Consider the following 18452-nt stretch of genomic DNA (forward strand, 5'->3'; position numbering starts at 1 on the left):
AAAGAAAGAAAAGGTGAGGAAACTTTTCAAAATTCCTCAAGTTAAAGAACTTGTTTTATTATTTATTCTATTTATCTCTTCAGATTTTAAAACATGTCTCTCCAAAAATCTAGGGAAAATATACAGATCATTTAAAATCACAGGCAAAATTCCAGCTGATCCAGTGGTCACAATATAAAACCTTCCCAGAACCCTGACCCTCACCCTTCCCAGAAAAGAATCCCACCTTCTGAACCATCACTCAGTCTGTTCCCTAAGAAAAAGCTTGGGAAAATAGTTGGATTCTTCCATTCCCAACCAAGAGGTTAGTGATTGGCCTGTGTCTAACGTCCAAGGGCACAATGTGCAGTGACAAATTATTCTTGACACTCTCTCCCTTCTCATTCTCTCTCCGGCATTCCCGCTTATCTGCAAATCTATTTTGAAAAAATGATTTTTATCCTGTTTCCCTTTACTCTTCAGAGTACTCTGATATCTCCAAATTATGTCCCTGGAGGTAAGAGGACCACCTTTTAAAGAAAAATTAAAAATCTTTAGCCCTTGCTTTTTTTATTCTTTAATCCCCGGAGATGGTCACTTCACATGACAAACTGAGCAGAAGTACTGAACATTGGTGTTTCTCAAATCCATAATTAAATTGCTCAGTTCCTTGCAGGTAGTAGTGCACCCATTTTGTGGGTGCATATAAGCAGAAAAGAGTCAGACAGAAACAGAATCAGCAGAAAAACTGGAGACAATGCAGTGCTCATTTCCCTTCTCCTTGGCAAACAGCTGAACTAAGCATTAGGGACATTCTATTTCAGCCTATTTTCAGGCACAGCATCTCTAAAAGAGCTATTTTCATACCCAAGGTAAAACCAGGTCTACAGATCTCATGAGATTCTCCCTCCCCTCACTTTAGTGGAAAAAAAAGCAGGAGTACATAAGTCATAACACATTAAAATGAAGAGGGAGGGTCAGCTTGCCTCCTGTGCTGAGCAGCAGATACACTGCTTTTGTTCTAAGATGAGTTATCATAGACTGTCTGGATGACAGATTGCAGATAATTAGAAAAACAACCCTCAAAAAGAATGCTTATAATGCCATTACTGACTTTTAATTCATAATCTGCTCCTTATTGAACTGCTATGCTATAAATTTAATACACAATGAATGCGATCTGCAGATGTTAGCTACAGTGATTAATAATAATCAGTAAATATTACACAGTGAATGTTATCCACTGTTTGTAAAACAAGAGGTCTGACATCTCACACTTTAGACCTGAATTGTTCCTACTTTAAAGAGAGAAAGATTGTTTCTTCACATAAAGTAAGTTTGATAGGCAGGGAGAGACAGAAAGCAGAGCTTCGTCTCAAAAGGCAGCAGGCAGGTCCGTGCATTCAATCAAGCTTTACTTCACTCCAAGCAGTAGTTCATGGTCTGCACATTCTCCTGAGCAGGCAAACAGTAATTCAAGGCTTCCCTACTCTGTTCTCTGAAGTCAGATGCTTTTTCTATTACAGCAGAATTACCAAAACAAATTGCTAGCTGGCTGTTTGCACTCCTGTACACTTAGTAATTTTAGTCCAGTGTTGGGTTGACACTGAACACCATGGTGTGATTGAGTGCTTCTCTCCAAATATCTGCTCTCATTTCTTGTTACTTTTCCTTTTGTATTTTCTGTGACAGACCTTTCCTGCAGCCCCAAGGTTTTGCCTCTGCTCTACCTCATTCTCCTACTTCAAGGAACTGTTTATGCTTCTGATTCAATTTGCAATAAGCAATTAAAAAACATATGAAGATATACAACATCTATCTGCCATGATCTTTCAAATTGAGTCCATTAGCATGTCTTCTAAAACATAAACTATGCCAATATTTTGAGCAAGGTTATTTCAGCCCTTCAAGGTAAGCATGGGAAACAAGGAGGTTTAGACTTGGCAGATCATTATCTCAGTGGTCTCCTGAGACTGCTTCACTCTGTGCTCTCAGGCTCAAACCCTACTGGTCACATTTTTGCACAGTGCAGAATTCAGGACAGCCTCAGGCAGGACACCCCTCTTCATTGTGCACAGTGCACTGCTGCTCATCTGCCGAGATGTCCTGGACAGGTGTTGTTAGAGACAAACCTGCCTCAGACAAGAGCTCTAGGACTGACTTTTACTTTTGCTCCTCAGAAGTTGAACTGCATTGGAGGCAATATTTGGAAAGCAAGCGAATCAGTACAAATAAAAGCTGCAGACAAGAAAATAGCATCACAGGGGAGAGATGTTGTGACGGTGTGCTCCCAACCTCACAGCACTGATAAAATTCTTAGGCAGATCAATGACCACAAATCTGTTTCGAACTGGGGGGTTGAAAGAGCTGATAGCAGACAGCCGGTTCAACAGCTGAGGGCCAATCGAGCACATGCCTAAAAACAAAGTATGACTATGAGTCAGTTATCTTACCCCATAAATAATGAGCAGCCCAAGAGGCCCTGGAGCTCTTCTGTGTGGCAGCTGGCTGCACAACAGGATCTCCCCTTGAGTAGGGATACCTCTCAAGGTTATGTCTGCACAGAGATCCCTTACATTTTGACATCAAGACATTTTGCTGATACAGATACTCAGGAAGTGACTGATGGCTTTAAGCTTTGTTAGCTTTGCTAAGATTAGATCATCGATTGTGCACACATGATCCCTTCAACATAAATCATCGACCAAGTCTGGGGTAGGATTGGGCTCAACTGCACCTAGGCTCCTAAATTCCTAGAACCAAGAGGTAAGAAAGAAAGGGGGTCCACTCTGAACCTCATGACCCAACAGAAGGGTCTCCAATATCTGTGTGTTTAACCCTACTATCTGTGCAATAAATAATCAGGTCCATCCAGCCATCTCAAATCTTACTAAGTCATTGTTAAATCACTCCATGATATCTATATTACAATCAAAAAATATACTCCTGTTTCTCTCTTACAAGAGAAATGTGAAATGTATAGCATAGTTGTTTCCATCCATGACAAATGTGCTCTGCTTTGTGCATCCAGTCTTCCCAGTTCATCCCCAGAAGAGGCTGTGAGAAGCTGGAAGTAGACTTACTTGAATGCAGATCATACCTCCTAAAAATAAAATGCAAATTTCTCCCTCACGGTTTTCATGCATTGCAAGAAATGCAGTTCGTTTTCTTTTGATTTATCAGCAAGTAAATAAACTACAAGTGGGAGCAGTAATCCCCAATTAACTACTGTAGCTTTTGTTTCTGTAACAAACACTGGATCATCAAGGAGCCGACAGGCTAAATATTCTGAAGAAGTTATGGGTATCTATTTGGGGATGCAGACCACATTTTTATGTATAGCAGTATTCTTAGCTGTAAATAAATTTCTCTTGCTTTAGCAACTGCAAGTCAGAACTGTTGGCTTGAACACTTTAAACCATTCTCTAATATTATTCAGATCACAGTGATAATAGCAGCTTACACATTGGTATAGGAGAAACAAGATCTATAGGGAAGAGTTTTTCAGCACTCAGCGCACATACTTTTGCCACATACTGAGCCTACTAAGAAACAGCTTTACAAAAATTCATTACACAAGACAGAAGTGTATAAACTTATGGTCAAGTAGAGTGCTTTGGCAAGCTGACCCATGCAGTCCTTAGTTCTGAGTGCCTTTACATAAAAGCAAGGATACAAGTACAGTCTGAGTGCTCAGAAAAACCACTGACACATACCTTTCTAGAAATAAACAAAATGTATCTAAATGAAATACGTCTTACAAATTGATGCCTACCTAGAAATGCAACTAGTCAAATCAGGGCTGCCACAGCTCAGCTAGGAGGTCACTTTGTTGCATTTCAGCAATTCTAGCAGACTACCTGGTACAAGTTATTGTACCTCTTCCAGCCTGGGTAAAGCTAGCAACAGCCTATTCACTGGGCTGTACCTGTCTGCTTCAAATCAATTCTAAACACATCCCAAATCATGTAAAGTATGGATTATAAACCTAATTAATGCATGTCCATTTTCCCCAGTTTTGCCTAAATCCTTTAAAGGTACACCATGTGCATACAGCACTGAGTACAGCTAGCCAGGAAGTCTTTCACTAACTCTTGTAGAAACCTACAGATCCTTTTCCTACCTGTGAATTGAGAATGAAGGCCTTAAATAATTAGCTATAAGGTCATGTGTGCACAACCCTTTATGTCACTTACACTCTCTCCTCATTGATACACTTAGATCACTTTTGCCATGTTCAGATTTCTCATTCTTGTTTCCTAGAGGTCAAGGGAGTCTGAGTTCTGGAATTACAAGTTTAGCTGACGCAACAGCAGTGGCTTGTGCTGAGCACATCCTATGGTCACTTCAAAGCCAAAACGGCTGGAATAGCTTGATGTAACATTCTCTGAAGAAACTGCCATCTGCATCCACACGTTTAACTCAAAATAGCTATTATATTATTCTCTGCATTTACCTGCAGCAAATTTACTTCCTAGGACAGAGGCACAGCTTGTAAAAGCACATTAAGATCCTGTAATTAAAAGAGCTATGTAAACATAAGGAGTATTCTTTTGAAATTAACTGATAGATGGCAGCTCTTCCCAGACGGGAAGGTCCTTAAAGGTCATGGTTTAGACATCTAATTAATGGAGCTAATGTGCTTAGTACAGGTATGCTAAAGGCTTACTTTCTAAGTTAACAATGCATTTAGAGCTTTGTTGATAAGGTACTCACCTTTTACCTGCCTGGGAATTCAGATCTCCAGGTTTCATAGTTGAAACTATGGGCACTTCATTTGAAAAGTGATGTAAAAGAGAGGTCCAAACATGGATTCCTGAATCTGTGGGAACTTCAGTGCACCTCTTACAAAATGCTACACAGAGCATGTTCATCTGCAGATCCTGGAGGTAGGGTACCAAGAGCTGTTGCACATGATATTGAGACTGCATTCAGATATATCATATTTTTTGCATCTATGCTTTTCAATTGAGCTTTTAAGATACAGTTAACCTGAAACATCCTGAGCAAGTTTAACCTACTCCTTGGTGTCACGAGAATAGGTGATAAGCATTAGTGCTTTGCTGAGCTCAGCCATAGATTCCTGTATGGACTAGGAGTCCCCATGCTTTTTTGAGGGTCTTTGACAACAGATAAGAGCTGTTGCTGCCAAAGCCCTTCCTTCTATCTTGAGTGGGAAGTTAAAAGGTTCTTTCCAAGTACATAGGTAAAGGTCATGTCCGTAGGATCTTTCCCTCCAATCTTGATAATGTTATACCTCAGGTGGAGAGTACAACTGGATCTCAAATTTCTACATGGACCCAAAGGTTTATACATTACTCCCCATGGCAAGGATTTTCAGGCTTAATTTCTAAGTGTAGGCTGTTCATAGACCAAGTACAGCCAGAAGGTTATCTGAAATTCCCTGTCCTTGCTAATTGGATGAAAGGCAGATGTGGACTATGCTTGAGATAATATATTCTGTCAGCAACAATATGGCAGTAATGTAGACACAGGGTAGTGCTTCCTCCTAAATCAAGCATAGCAGGAGAACATTGTCTGGGCCAGACTGCACAGTTGTATCCCAGCTCTCTCTACAATACTGAGGTCTGCTAGAGTATACAGCTTCTGCATTTAAATACTTCATAACAATTCTTCCTATAAACCTAAAAGCTTTTTCCATAAATATTCCTGTTAAACATTTTGTCCTGAGAATACTCACACCAATGAATTACAAAACTATTTAAATAAATTACTAGGTAGAAAACAAGTTTCTAATTAGTCATGGATGACTTCATCTAGTTGAGTAAAAGCACAGAGAAAATGAGGGAGAAGACCATACATTAAATATCTGAACTCCAACTATAGCACAGAGCTGAGGTGACCAAGCAGCCCAATGGTTTCTGGGTCATAGTCCTTAAGTTTGAACAACATTGACTCTGCATCAGCAGAAAGATGTTGCAGACATCACAGATTATAGAAATATAAAGCCTGAGAATATTTTTATTCCTGAAAAGCACAAGGGACTCATTAGTGCAAATGTTTCCTCCTCCATCTCCCCAAAATTTACTGTTGCTGAAGTCTTTATGGCACCTGCTCAGTGGCTAGGAAAGCTTTCAAATACCTGTCACACAGTGGGTGGTCCCTAGGGGAAATACTAGATCTTTACAGTATGGGAAAACGAGAAAGCAAGCATTTATTTCTCTTCACGACAGATATAAAAAAAAAATAGTGCCAGAAGAGTATTACTGTAAAATGATTTCATAAGGATTCTTGACTGTTATGCCAGTCAAAAGGAAAATACAACAGTTGTGCCTAAAAGAGGCTTCTATTCTGCTATGTGGATACAGTACTCAGTAGAAAGAAAAACACTGAAAGAAGAGGATACATTGTGTCTGCCTTGGAATAAAAAAAATACACCGATTAAAGATCCATACTCTGCTGCTGCAGTGCAGACATCTCAAAATCAGTTTTATTCACACCCTTGTCCTATGTTACCATGTTCAGTAATTGTTTACTGACTGACTTACGTGTTGTTTTACCACCTTATCAAACGGTAGCGAAGGTAAATGAACGGAAAGACTTAAAAATCACATTCAAAGGATGGAATCCCCCAAGATTTGGCATCCCTGATGGAAGACTGCAGGCTTTGAGACAGTAATCAAATTAGGGTCCCATCTAGCTAACAATTTAATTGCTTGTAGTGGCCAGTAGCTGATGTCCAAGGAGCGATAAGCATGGAACTAGTTCTGTTTCCCTTTCCTTATTTTGGTCAAGTACTATTCCCATACACTGAAAGTGAGTACTGTGCCTGAGTATTAATAGCCACTGACAGATTTATCCTTCATTAATTTATCCTAATTCTTTTTGAACCCATTTACATTTTTGGCTACCAAAACCACCTGCCAAAGGATATTTCAATTCCATATTTAATTATGTTGCATGATTTTTTTTTATTTTTTTTTTTTTGTAAACTTGTTGCTGGACATTCTTACCTGACAGGCTGCTTAAGAAAAAGTCAACATCTCTCAATTTTCTGTATGATATTAACTTTTTCATGCACAATTGTAATATCCTCCTCAATTACCCCTTATCAAAGCCAAAATGCTCTCCTTAGGCTCAACTCAACTCTTTCATTTCATATCTTTTATTAACCTTGTCATTTTCTTTTATCCAGCTCTATTAGAGCTTGTTCAGATAAGATGGTCAGAACTGTTTGTACTTATCAAGATGTGGGAGGACCATGGGTTTATTCTGTTTCATAGTAGTGCTTTCTATTTTCTTAATGTGTTTTGTAAGAAGTATTAGTACTCAATTTGTCCTTTTTTCCCCCAAAACCCTGCTGTATACAATGATTTAATTCTTACAGGGAAATACCCACAACACTAAAATCTTTTCTAACACTAAATTAGAGTCTAACACTTATACGCATTTATAAATGTTGTTTTCAAGTCTGTTGTTTCACATTTTATCAAAGTTAATTTCTACCCACTAGCTTATCATCCAGTTACGGGAACTTCTTAGTAATTCTTTATGGTCAATATTAAACTCAACAACTCTGCGTATTATTTTTATAGTGAAAAAAGGAACTTAAAATACTGAACAGAACATATCCTGATGCCATCAAACATGCAATTTCTCTTTTAGAGAAGAAACAAACCATGTATGCCCAATCTTGAGGTTTTATCTGGGTGTTAATCCAGTAATGGATGTTTCCTCCTCTTTTGCAACAGTCTCAATGCCTGAACAGCCCTTCCCCCACCACTGCCACATCCTCCTGCCAAATCTGAGCATGTCATTTTGACCTGATGACCCACAAAGACACCAATTAGAACATTAACAGGAGCTGATGTTACAGTAAAAAATAAAATCCTTGAAGTATATTAAGTATATCAGTTTTATTTTGGAATGCAAATTCTTCATTAACATTGTGCTAGAACTAAGCCAGGCTTTCTGGAGCCAATTAGGGCCACTAGATAAGTAAAAAGGGAAAGAAAGGTAATAGTACTTTGATTCACTGTATTAGTGCTCTGTATAGGTCTGTTATGTATAGGCTAGAAGTTTAGCATTCCCAGGCACTACCCAGAAAACATCTCATTGGTAACTTGGAATGAGATGTGCTTAGCTCTGCAGCTGTTAGTCCAACCACAGGGGTCTATGAATACTGCCAATGCAAATAGAGATTTGCTGTTCTCCATACCTAAAATTTTCATGGCAATAATTGATACAGCTTTCTTTCAACTTCAAGATCTGAGGCACATTCTTCACTGTAAAAGAATAAACATGTAAGCACCCATAATTTACAGGTTTAGGTCTTACGGCTCTAATGTACTCAGAATACCTTCCTGAATAGCTTGGAGAATACACATTATTTAAAGCAAACAAGAATGGCAAGATATAGACAGTGGATCTACAATGAAATAGCAGCTCTGCCATGAACATTCTCATATACTGACCAAACACATAAATGGCACAAAGCAATGAACTTCAACAGAGAGGTGGACTTATTTTTTTATTTTTGTCATAAAAGCAGATAGAGGACTTCTATGCTAAACAAGAGTGAGGAATAGGAATTTATCATGAAAAGATAATACTAAAGGCGCAGTATGGAAACATACATTGGCAAGGTTACTAATTCTATTGCAAAGAAATTCACTAGTCCAGTAGCATTGGCTGAGCTAGCGATTGGACTATATACACCTTCTGAAGTCTTAGGTCCTTAATGCAACAGTCTGACTGAGTGTTAACCAAAGCTCAGATAAATCATTAGGAGACATCAAAACTGAAGTTTGATGACATTCACATGCGTGCCCTCAGAAACTGAAAGGCATTTTATTCCTTGGCCCACTCTTGCTGCTCTGTATGTTAAGCTGAATGCATCTAAAAAGTTACCGTGGATCACTCAGTAAAGTCCACCACTTACACTCTTGGGCCCTAGTATCTACCTTTCTTCTTTTAGTGACACAGTTCAGAAATGGAAATAAATCCACCTCCAAATGCTTAACCTTTTCCTTACTTGTAATGAGCAAATAGTATTTTTAGTGGCTTTTTCCTTCCTTGCTGTATTGAACAGAGCTCTAGCTATATTTACCACACTGGTATATAAACTGTTCTGTCATCACTCTGCAGTTATGCTTTTAAATAAAGCTTACATAAAGTACTGCCACTTTATAATTTTGGCAGATCAATAAAGAAAACATCAGCCACATCTTTCTGGTAGCTATTACCAAGATTACATTAGTGGTATTTAGTGCATTTAGGCTATATTTTAAGGCTTATATTTTACATAGGTGGGGCAAGTAATACCAGCTATTAGTAAGACTGCTTAACAGTTCCTATTTTAAGGTTCTGTTTTCAATTTTTTAGTTGCTTATAACTTTCAGAACTTTCGGGGAGGAGTTCAGACTGGAATTTTCCATCCTAGCTATTTTTGCAGAGCTATCACAACAATTTGACAGGCTCCAAAGAAATGAGGTAAGCTCTTTTGTTCCTCTAATTTTTTTTTAACAATAATAATAATAAAACCACAACCCTGCCCTCCTCCATGTTAGCACATTTGTCTTTGAAATGCTTTAGCATTCTTAGTTTTTTGACTGAAGACTTGAAATTCCACAAGAAAAGGTGTTGACGAGTTCTGTTACTAACTGCTGCATAGCTTTCAGCAGAAGCTGCTCAGGGAAGACATCTTCTACAACACCAAAGCCAAATGTAGAAATTTAAGATTCAGCATAAAAAAAAGAGATTAATTTCATCCAGAAGTTACATGACTTAGACTGTCTGATTCTTCAAGATTTAGGACAATCCACCTCTATTTCAGCACATTACAAAAAAAAAAAAAAAAAAAAAAAAAAAACAACAACAACAAAAAAACCCCTGGGAAAATACCTGGGTCTTCATTACTTTAAGTCAAGAAATTTAACTAACAAAATTAATGAAAAAAAATAGGAAAAAAGAAAAATAGCAAGAAATGTTCTCATGAAGTACTAACTTCTTGCCTTCTAGAGATGAACCTAAAATCTAAAGTTAACAAAAGGAGTTGAGTTTCTGTTCATTTTCAAGATAAAACGTCCTGCATTAGTGTACTGTGTAGAGTTGCACTACCTATACATAGACAATAAATCCAGGCAATGCAGAAGCACAACTCAATCAGAAAGGCCAATTCCAGACATAGATATTTGCACTTATCATTCAGACTTCAGGAGGTGCCAAATACTCTATTTTCTGCCTGGCTAAAACTTTTAGTAGGAACAAGACTCAAGACGACAAACTAGATTTACATCGGCCCTTCTAATCAATAAGCAACACCTAGAATTAGGCACTGACACCTACTCACCTAGGTTTTATTTATTTGAGACAGAAAATGAGAGCTGAATTGGTTGTGGGTTGGGCTTATTTTTGTTTGTTTTTAAATCAATACTCTCAATCCCTGCAGGCAACCACTGTATGGTGTATTTGGAGTCTTAGCACTTGCCACACAGAGGCATACACTAGCTTTATTTGGCATCACTCTTAGCTTTTGTAGCTATGGAATTAAGGCAGAAACCAGGTGGAGAGTGATGGGAATGAGAATGAATTCAGAGAACTTCTACAGCAAAACAGCATGTAAGAGTTATGAGTTTTCTCAACTTTTTAGGTACATAAAATCCATCTGCACCATGTTTTAAGTGTCTGTATCTTGTACAGGCTTTTGTATCATTGACTACATACATACTGTCAGCATTAATAAATGTGACTTTTAACTCTGTCTCTGAAGTTATTTTAATGAATCTGTTAATCCTAACCTAGGTCTGGAAATTCCTCCTTGATTTATGCCTTGTTCATTCTTCTCTTATTAGTAGTACAATCACAATATTGATGAGAAGCAGGTTCTTTTTCATGTGAAAACCATCTGGTTTTTCCAGCATATCTCTATTCTTATCCCAGATGCAACCTCTTGGTAAGGCTAAAAAGGTGTCTTGTGTTCACGTATTCAATCATTTTATAATCACAAAAACTTCAATTAGTTACTGGTAATTAAGATCCAATATCTTAATATTGTAAGCCATCTTTTCAGTCATTGCAGCATTAAGAGGTAACAAGTTTACCATCCTGGTTAATCACTGTATGAACATGGCTCATATCAACTCAGGAAGTCAAACTACTTTGTCATCTAAACATTAACTAGCTCCAGTATAGCAGCAAGTACTTGATTGTGTATAACTTGGAATATAGCCAGAATTCTGTTGGAAAGGATGGCTGTTCTCAGAAAAATTACAATAAAGATTACCAAAGGTTTCTGGGGGTCACAAAGACGACAACAAGCAGCAGATTCAGCTGGAATCTAGAAGTAGTAAAAGTCCCACTATTTTTGCCTCAACAGTTTTTAATCCGCACTAGCATTACTCTACCTAGTCAGAGTACACAGCTGTCAAACTAATGAAAACAGGACAGACAGCCACTGTCTTGGTACATTTATCTTCCTCCTATGTGCCCCCCCTTCATAGCCAGTCCCTGTTCCCACTTTTAAGTGAGGTTTGGGAGAGGCAGCCATATTCTTGCTCAGGGCTACGGCACAGGAGCATGCACAAGGACTACATAAACTAAGCATTCATGGGGAAAATTAAAAAATCTACAGAATTGTATTACATTGCTGTAAGTCTGTAGTTCAGATGTATTTGTGGTACTCTCAGACACTGATAAAACACCAAAGAACACAGAACAATTCGATGTTTACAAGGTTATAAAGTTAAAGAATTACGTTCTGGTGAGGACAGACCACACTGTCCCCCAAGTAACATAGACACAGTCATCACTTGGAGATTCTTCTCCCATTTGAAAGGAATTTTTTGTACAACATGTAGTACCCTGTATTCTCCCTGGTTTAGAATTATTACCATTATATCACTGCAATAACTGATGTTTTTGCTAAAAAAAGTCAACAAAAGCCACCAATTAGAAATCACGCTAAAATGATAATCTTAAATTTTGACTCAATCTCCATCATTTCTTTAAAGGCAGTTGGCATGTTATAAATAAAAGTGAACAGAAGTTTTAGTGTACAAGTAGTAAAATATAACTATTCAAACTACATGCATCAATCCTACCTCAAAGGGAGACATACACATATAAATCTTCTAGATTGAGTGACTTCGTTTCAGAACTCTTTGTAGAAATCCATGAGACATACATTATGAAACCCAAACATTATTTGAAGTACTATCTTAGAGGATTAAATCAATAAACATCGTAACTATTTTCAGGAACTCCCAATATACATTTATGATGTCTCCTGTCAGTCTGTTCTCTATTTATTGCTAGTAGACAAGACTGGCAGAAGTTGCAGTCAGCTGAAGCGGGATTTCATTTTACTCTTTGTTGATAACAGATTGCTCACATTTAGTTCTGTTAGGGATTTTTAGTTACCAGTCCTAGCTGCTGATCTAGATAGCTAGGGACTGCTATCACTTTTTTGTTTCTTCCAAGTCATCCATTAGTGTTTGCTTGCTCTGTCCCCCTGCTCTCTGAGAGAGCTTTTCCTGAGGACTGTCAGGAGACAAGGCCTCTTACATCCTGATGTATTATTTCTGGCATAGGGGGGACACATGAAGCTAAAGCTTTAGGGAAAATCACCAGGGAAACTGCAAGGACATATCACTGAATCCAAATCTTTAGCCCTCCAGGCTCAAGAGATTTTCTATGACCTGACTGGCTCTTGTCTGTTGAGTTCTAGATTCTCTAGCCCTTTGTACCTAAATTATTTTACTTGTACAAACATGGGTTTCAGTTTACAGGCACTCACTTCCACACACCACTTGATGTGGCTCAGCATCCAGGTATAATCAAGCAAATGCCAAGAGGATTCCCTATAACATCCAGTTATTTAATCCAGATTAAATAACAAGAGACAAGAACTACTCACGTAATCCAATTCATTGATGTCCTGTAAGAAGAAAGTTTGAGTCATTGGTAATTCACAATTACTATTTCCTATACTTGGGACTCAGTTTATCAAGGCTGTGACAGAAGGCATTTCATTCTTCTGTAGGAAATAATTTCAGAGGCAGTTAAGACACTCAGCAGCACTTGAGGAACTTGACCCAACAGTGCTATTCAGATGAAAGTAATGAACAGTCTGACTCCATGACAAAGACTTTAAAAGTTATCTTGGTATATTGACAGCAGCTCATCTTTGTCATGGAGTCAGACTCAGTTTCCTGAAACACAGCCCAGCAAAAAATGGAGGGGCTTTCTGGTGTGTTGATGGGGGGAGGAAAGGGAAGGTATTTCCTGCCCTGTAGGTTTGAAAGCTGAAACACAGGGAGCTGCACTCCTGCTGAGTTCACCCATAGCAGCACTGGAAAATTGCACTAAACAGGGTTCACTTAATTTCTTCCCCACTAAATGCATTACTCTTGCTCTTTCACTATTCTTTCAGATATCAGCCTTTTCTGTACCTGTGTTCCTGTATGATCTTTCTCACTTCTGTAAAGTGAGTGAGAAGTGTTATTCTGTGAAAAAGGCAGCCTTTATTTCTACGCACTGGAATAAAAGAGTGCCACATTAAGGTTTTAGGTGGTGTTTTTTTCTTCTTTTCTTTTTTTAAATCACAAAGCCATTAAGACGCAAAATTGAAACAGACCAACTCTCATCACTGCCATCACATTGTGACTTTTTACAGGAGGGCATGGCATTGGACTTGTCAGGTGCAAGATGCCCCAGGTTTCTTTCCTCTGCCGTGAGTCTGTAACAGCCTGAACTATCAGAGTATCTCCCCTTGCCAAAATCCATATCAAACTCACTACAACAGAATTCAGCTCTTTCTTTTACCAACTGCCAAAGGTTTAGGACCTAGGATTGAGATATGGCCAGATTTAGATACCTGTTAATAACTCACACTGCAGAGCCTTCTCCATGAGAAGATCCAAGTAGAAATAAAAGTCCTAGGTCTAGTAACTACAACCAATTTTTCTCCCCACATTTTTTTTCTTAATTCTTTCTTTAAAAATACTCATTGGCTTGCAGCAGATAATTTTGAGTCTGAATTGGGTTTTTTTTTTTTAGACAGTCAGTATACTGAATGAGGAAACTGATCAGCCAGGAAGAGCTGTACCTCACCCACCTCACCAGCTCTGTATCAGACCCTACATATTGGTTTATTAAAGTTCTGCCAGGAGCTCGTCTCTGTAAGAAGCCCTTTTTGTTCTATATTTGTCTGAATTGAACTGTCATTGTCTTCACTGATTGTTAGCTGATCTCAGTCTCCGAAGAGCTGGCAGTAATGTTCTTCATTATTTACAGTGTTATCTATTTATGGCATCATCCATCTGTGAATTTTTTTTATTCTTCCTTTATCTTCTTTGACTTTGGCAATCAATTTTCTTTTTGTTAGGTGAACTCAGAGAACTCTCCTTAAGGAACAGGCTGGAGAAGCACCATCAAGTTTACACTTAGCCTTGAAAGAATTCCTTATACACACCACACTTATTAAAGCCTCAGGAAACATGAAAGAAATGTATGTGAACTGGAGGAATTATTTGCTACAAATTTAATGATTAAAGTAGCATATACAGATCCCTTTTGCTCAAGCTACAGAGTCACAATGATATAAGAAACAGTTCTCTCAAGAATAGATTTAAACTTCATCTCCTACCTCATGCTGCTGTACAAGGCAGTAAGAACACAGCAGGGGAAAAAAATATCATCCAGCCACAGAATTCACCTGTAAAACATTCCCAAAAAATAAGCTTTTAAGGTTTCAGCAGCTGAAAACCTCAAAAAAAAAAAAAAAAAAGAAGCAAAAAACTTTTTATTTAAAATACTTTTTACTTCAAAATACTTTTTTAGTCGCACAAGTTTAAGAACCATGCTTACTTCAATGCAGATTTTATAGGCATATGAATTGATCACAAATGTTGTTAGGAGCCTGTCATTACCTTCTCTTTAAGGACCTCCATAATCAAGGCTTAAATCAAAATAAATTCAGGTGCTGCATTTATTGAGTAATCAGCAGCTGACCAGCACCTGTGTTCTACTGCCTCACAAATAGCCCCATCTGGCTCCAGTTCTTTGCAGATAAGGAGGACTGGTTTCCTCCCTGAATTACTACCTTAAAGGCTCTTAGAAGGAGATCTAAACTAGAGGGTGCAAGGATGACTGACCCACCTATCGATTACAAGGATGACAAAATAGAAACCCTGGCCCACGCTTTCTTTGGAGACTGTATTCCCCCTAAAACTTTCTGCTTGAGATGCACACTGAAATATTTTGCCATGGGGGCTGCAGCTAATAAGTCTCATGTCCTTCACCTCCAATTTAACCCAGGTTGGCCCTATAGACCAGCTTTACATCTCCCTGTGAGGTCTGACACCTGAGAAGCAACAGGGCATTGAGCACAGCCTGGACCAATTGCCCAGAGCAAATAAGCTGGTCCAAAATCATATGAAGAACTGCAGCTCAAATGCAGTGCATGTGGTCTTTAGAAAGAGGAATTTCATTTTCAGGCATAGAAAACACTAAAAGTTATTTATGTAGACTTGTTACAGAGATGCAGGTGTGGACTCTGAAGAAAATAGTTTGCTTTAGCAGAGTGCACTCCTTACAATAACAGAAAGTAGAGATCCAGTAAATAAACCAATGCTTCTCAGTAGATTAATAGGAATGGAGAACAATGCACACCAAATTCATGCTGCAGAATTACTTTTTTTCTTACATACAAAGCAGGTTAATCTCTCCCATGTATTGTTTAAAGTCATACATTTTGCTAAGCCCTCTCAGATGCTGAGGAATAACTTTCTGGGAGTAGCGTCTGGAGGCAGCTGCCTAATTTGGCTTTAAGCTAACATCAGCATCCTAAACAGAAAAGAGGAATGGGCCATCAGGACAACAAGATAGATTCTCAGTGCTGTGCTGTAACAGAAAATTATTTTTAGAAACCAGAATTTTTTTTCCTTACCTTTACCTGAAATGAAATTTCAGTACTCCGCTATAAAAAAAAGTTATTTTGGGAAGCCAGATTTTTTTCCCTACTTCTACCACATAACAGAGATTTATTATGTTTGTACTGACTCCAAAATGTCTTGTTTAAAAAGAAATATTTGTAATAGTTATTTATACAATAGGCAAATAAAATGGCAGTATACAGATAAATTATAAAAGAGACTTAATATTAATATTCACTCAATACATGGATCCATACCTTGAGACCATCATTATTTGGCCTTCAACTTTTATATGCAATATTTGCATATGATAGGTCTTTATTTACTTCTGCAGATGAGGGCAGGATCTCAGCTGGCTCTATGGCCAGATGAAAGGAAAGCTTGGATGATAATGTAAAGGTTAAACACAGATGGAATTTCTTGGTTACAGACATCACTTGAATCCATCTACTGATGCCTTTTGAAATACGTCAATAGCTGTCTTTTAGAAAAGTAATCCAGATTACTTTTTATTTTCTGGAAATTAGCTTTCTCATCCCAATTAAATATATACTATTTTTCAAAAGCATAATCAACCTGTATTTTTAACTATATTGCTTGCATCTGATTATATTCAAGGCACTAGTGTCTGAATAAAATACTGTTTCTGCTTTCTAAGTCATTGTTTACACACTGATGTCCACATTTTTTTTCTGCTGACATTCTATTCAATACTACTTGAAATGAAAATAATTGAAAACCAACAGCAAGGTTTTTTCTCAACCTTTTAGAAATATTTGAAGTCAGTTGTACGATAAATTTTCTTAACTTCCTATTCAGGAACCTTAAAATTATAAATGTATTTCAAGGGCAGCAATATCCAAGGAAGAAATGAGCTCAAAAAGGGCACAATAAAGAATCAAACTGAAACCCAAAATCTCCCACTGCTTTTCTCTTTAAACTCCGAAAGTCAAAAAATTTCTCAAGAATCTGACACTAGTATCAAAATTCAGAAAGCTACCCAAGAGAATAATATCTTTCCCAATGCTTCTATTTGCACAGCCATTTTGTGAACATAAACCAGTTTTCCACTGCTACGTTTTTAGCATTACTTTTTAAACAACACAAAAAGGGAAGTGAAAATAACTGCCTGCATTACGCAGTGAACACAGGCAGACCTTTAACTGCACCATGACTCCTTAACAGAAGCTGTCCACTTGTGTCCCCACACAGCCCTTTTTGCACAATCAAGCTTAAATTAGTAAAGGCATATGATGCATTAAGGCATGAGCATTACACAGCTCAGGCTTGAAAGTGCCTAATGTTAAGTAAAGTTTCCCACCAGCTGTTTTTATATTGCTTTATGCTCTGATTTGAACTATTACATAATTCGTCTAAAGAAGAATAGGCAAATAGCCTTTTTTTTTTTTTTGCTTATTCTAAGAAAAAGTTGTCTATCATTTGGTTTCATAGAGGTGGAATAAAACAATTTTTTACTCATTTTGAAAAACAAAGGGGGATATGGTAAATGAGGTTGTAGCATCATCACTTTCAAAAAGCATTACGCTGTGAAGACTTCTGCTTCACAGCAGTATGATTATTAATGGCATATCTAAATCAACATTTTTTTTCTGCCTTGATTACCACAGCCTCAAGCCTTTGTGTACACTAAATTACTGCAGTATATGAAAAGGGTAGAAAAATGATAAATAACATGGTATACCATTTTTCAAGACAAACATATTCAGTGAGTTCTTCAAGATGTGTAATATTGAATCACATAGATTGAATAATGTGAATGCGCACATACAGAGAATTTAGTTCTGAACTCCAAAACTCACGAATTGCAACAGCAGCAACACTTTGCCTACTACAAATTTGTGCACACATTCTCCTTTGAGATGGAATGCGGAAAACAATCAGCATGCATAATAAGTGACCTGACCCAGTCATTAGGCTCTCACCTGAGTTATTACAGAAACAGGCTGCAGTACCACCAGCTGCTTTCGCTGGTGTTTGAAATAACCTCTGAATGTTTCCTTCTAGGAGAATACCTTGGGCTAAGATGGGTCAGTAAATCAACTAAATGTCTGGGAAAGAGTTAAGATTTACCTCTCTTCTCCATGGACTGTCTCAAATGGGCCTTCACTTACTATGACCCACTACCTGTGGATTAGCCTTTTTTACTCCGCATCGTAAAGGGAAAGTCAATACCTGTACAATCAATGAATATACAGATGATATAGTATATCCAGGAGTTTAGCTGATATAATTATTATACTAGAGTAAGAAAGAAGGACACTCACCCAATCCTGGGCTTGTATAATAAACTCCAGTGGAGTGGATCTCCAGAAGAGATCCATCCCCACTGGCAGTCACTTTTAAGTGGGTCTGGGAGAGGTGGAGTCAGGCTCCACCCCCTTCCTGCAGCACAGTTGAATTGCATTCACCTGTGCTCCCATGGCTGACGCATTGCTCGTCTCAGGTGATCAATCAGAGGTTCAGGCTGTGATTCAGCAGCCCCATACAATACCTAACTTGCAAAATTCACTAGTGGCTTCCCTTTATGGGACAGTAGACTTTCATATCAGAAAATGC

The 18452-nt window shown here is 38.0% G+C and overlaps 1 long non-coding RNA gene across 20 annotated transcripts in view; it reads right to left on the reverse strand.

Moving 5' to 3' along the window:
- The window catches only part of LOC122162355, a 310769-nt gene that overhangs the window by 151941 nt on the left and 140376 nt on the right, over positions 1 to 18452 (reverse strand). For 18 of the 20 annotated variants that reach the window (XR_006169506.1, XR_006169501.1, XR_006169505.1 and 15 more), the window contains 2 exons: positions 14588 to 14656; positions 12857 to 12877 (listed from right to left, as the gene is read on the reverse strand). The exons of 1 other annotated variant lie outside the window; for it this stretch is intronic. This is a non-coding gene — a long non-coding RNA (uncharacterized LOC122162355). The remainder of the gene's footprint in view (positions 1 to 12856; positions 12878 to 14587; positions 14657 to 18452) is intronic. One more of the 20 variants, XR_006169508.1, reaches the window with a different exon arrangement.

This window comes from Centrocercus urophasianus, unplaced genomic scaffold (genome assembly GCF_019232065.1).
Source record: "Centrocercus urophasianus isolate 14NV4802_14NV808 unplaced genomic scaffold, USGS_Curo_1.0 seq_20, whole genome shotgun sequence".
Taxonomy (NCBI): domain Eukaryota; kingdom Metazoa; phylum Chordata; class Aves; order Galliformes; family Phasianidae; genus Centrocercus; species Centrocercus urophasianus.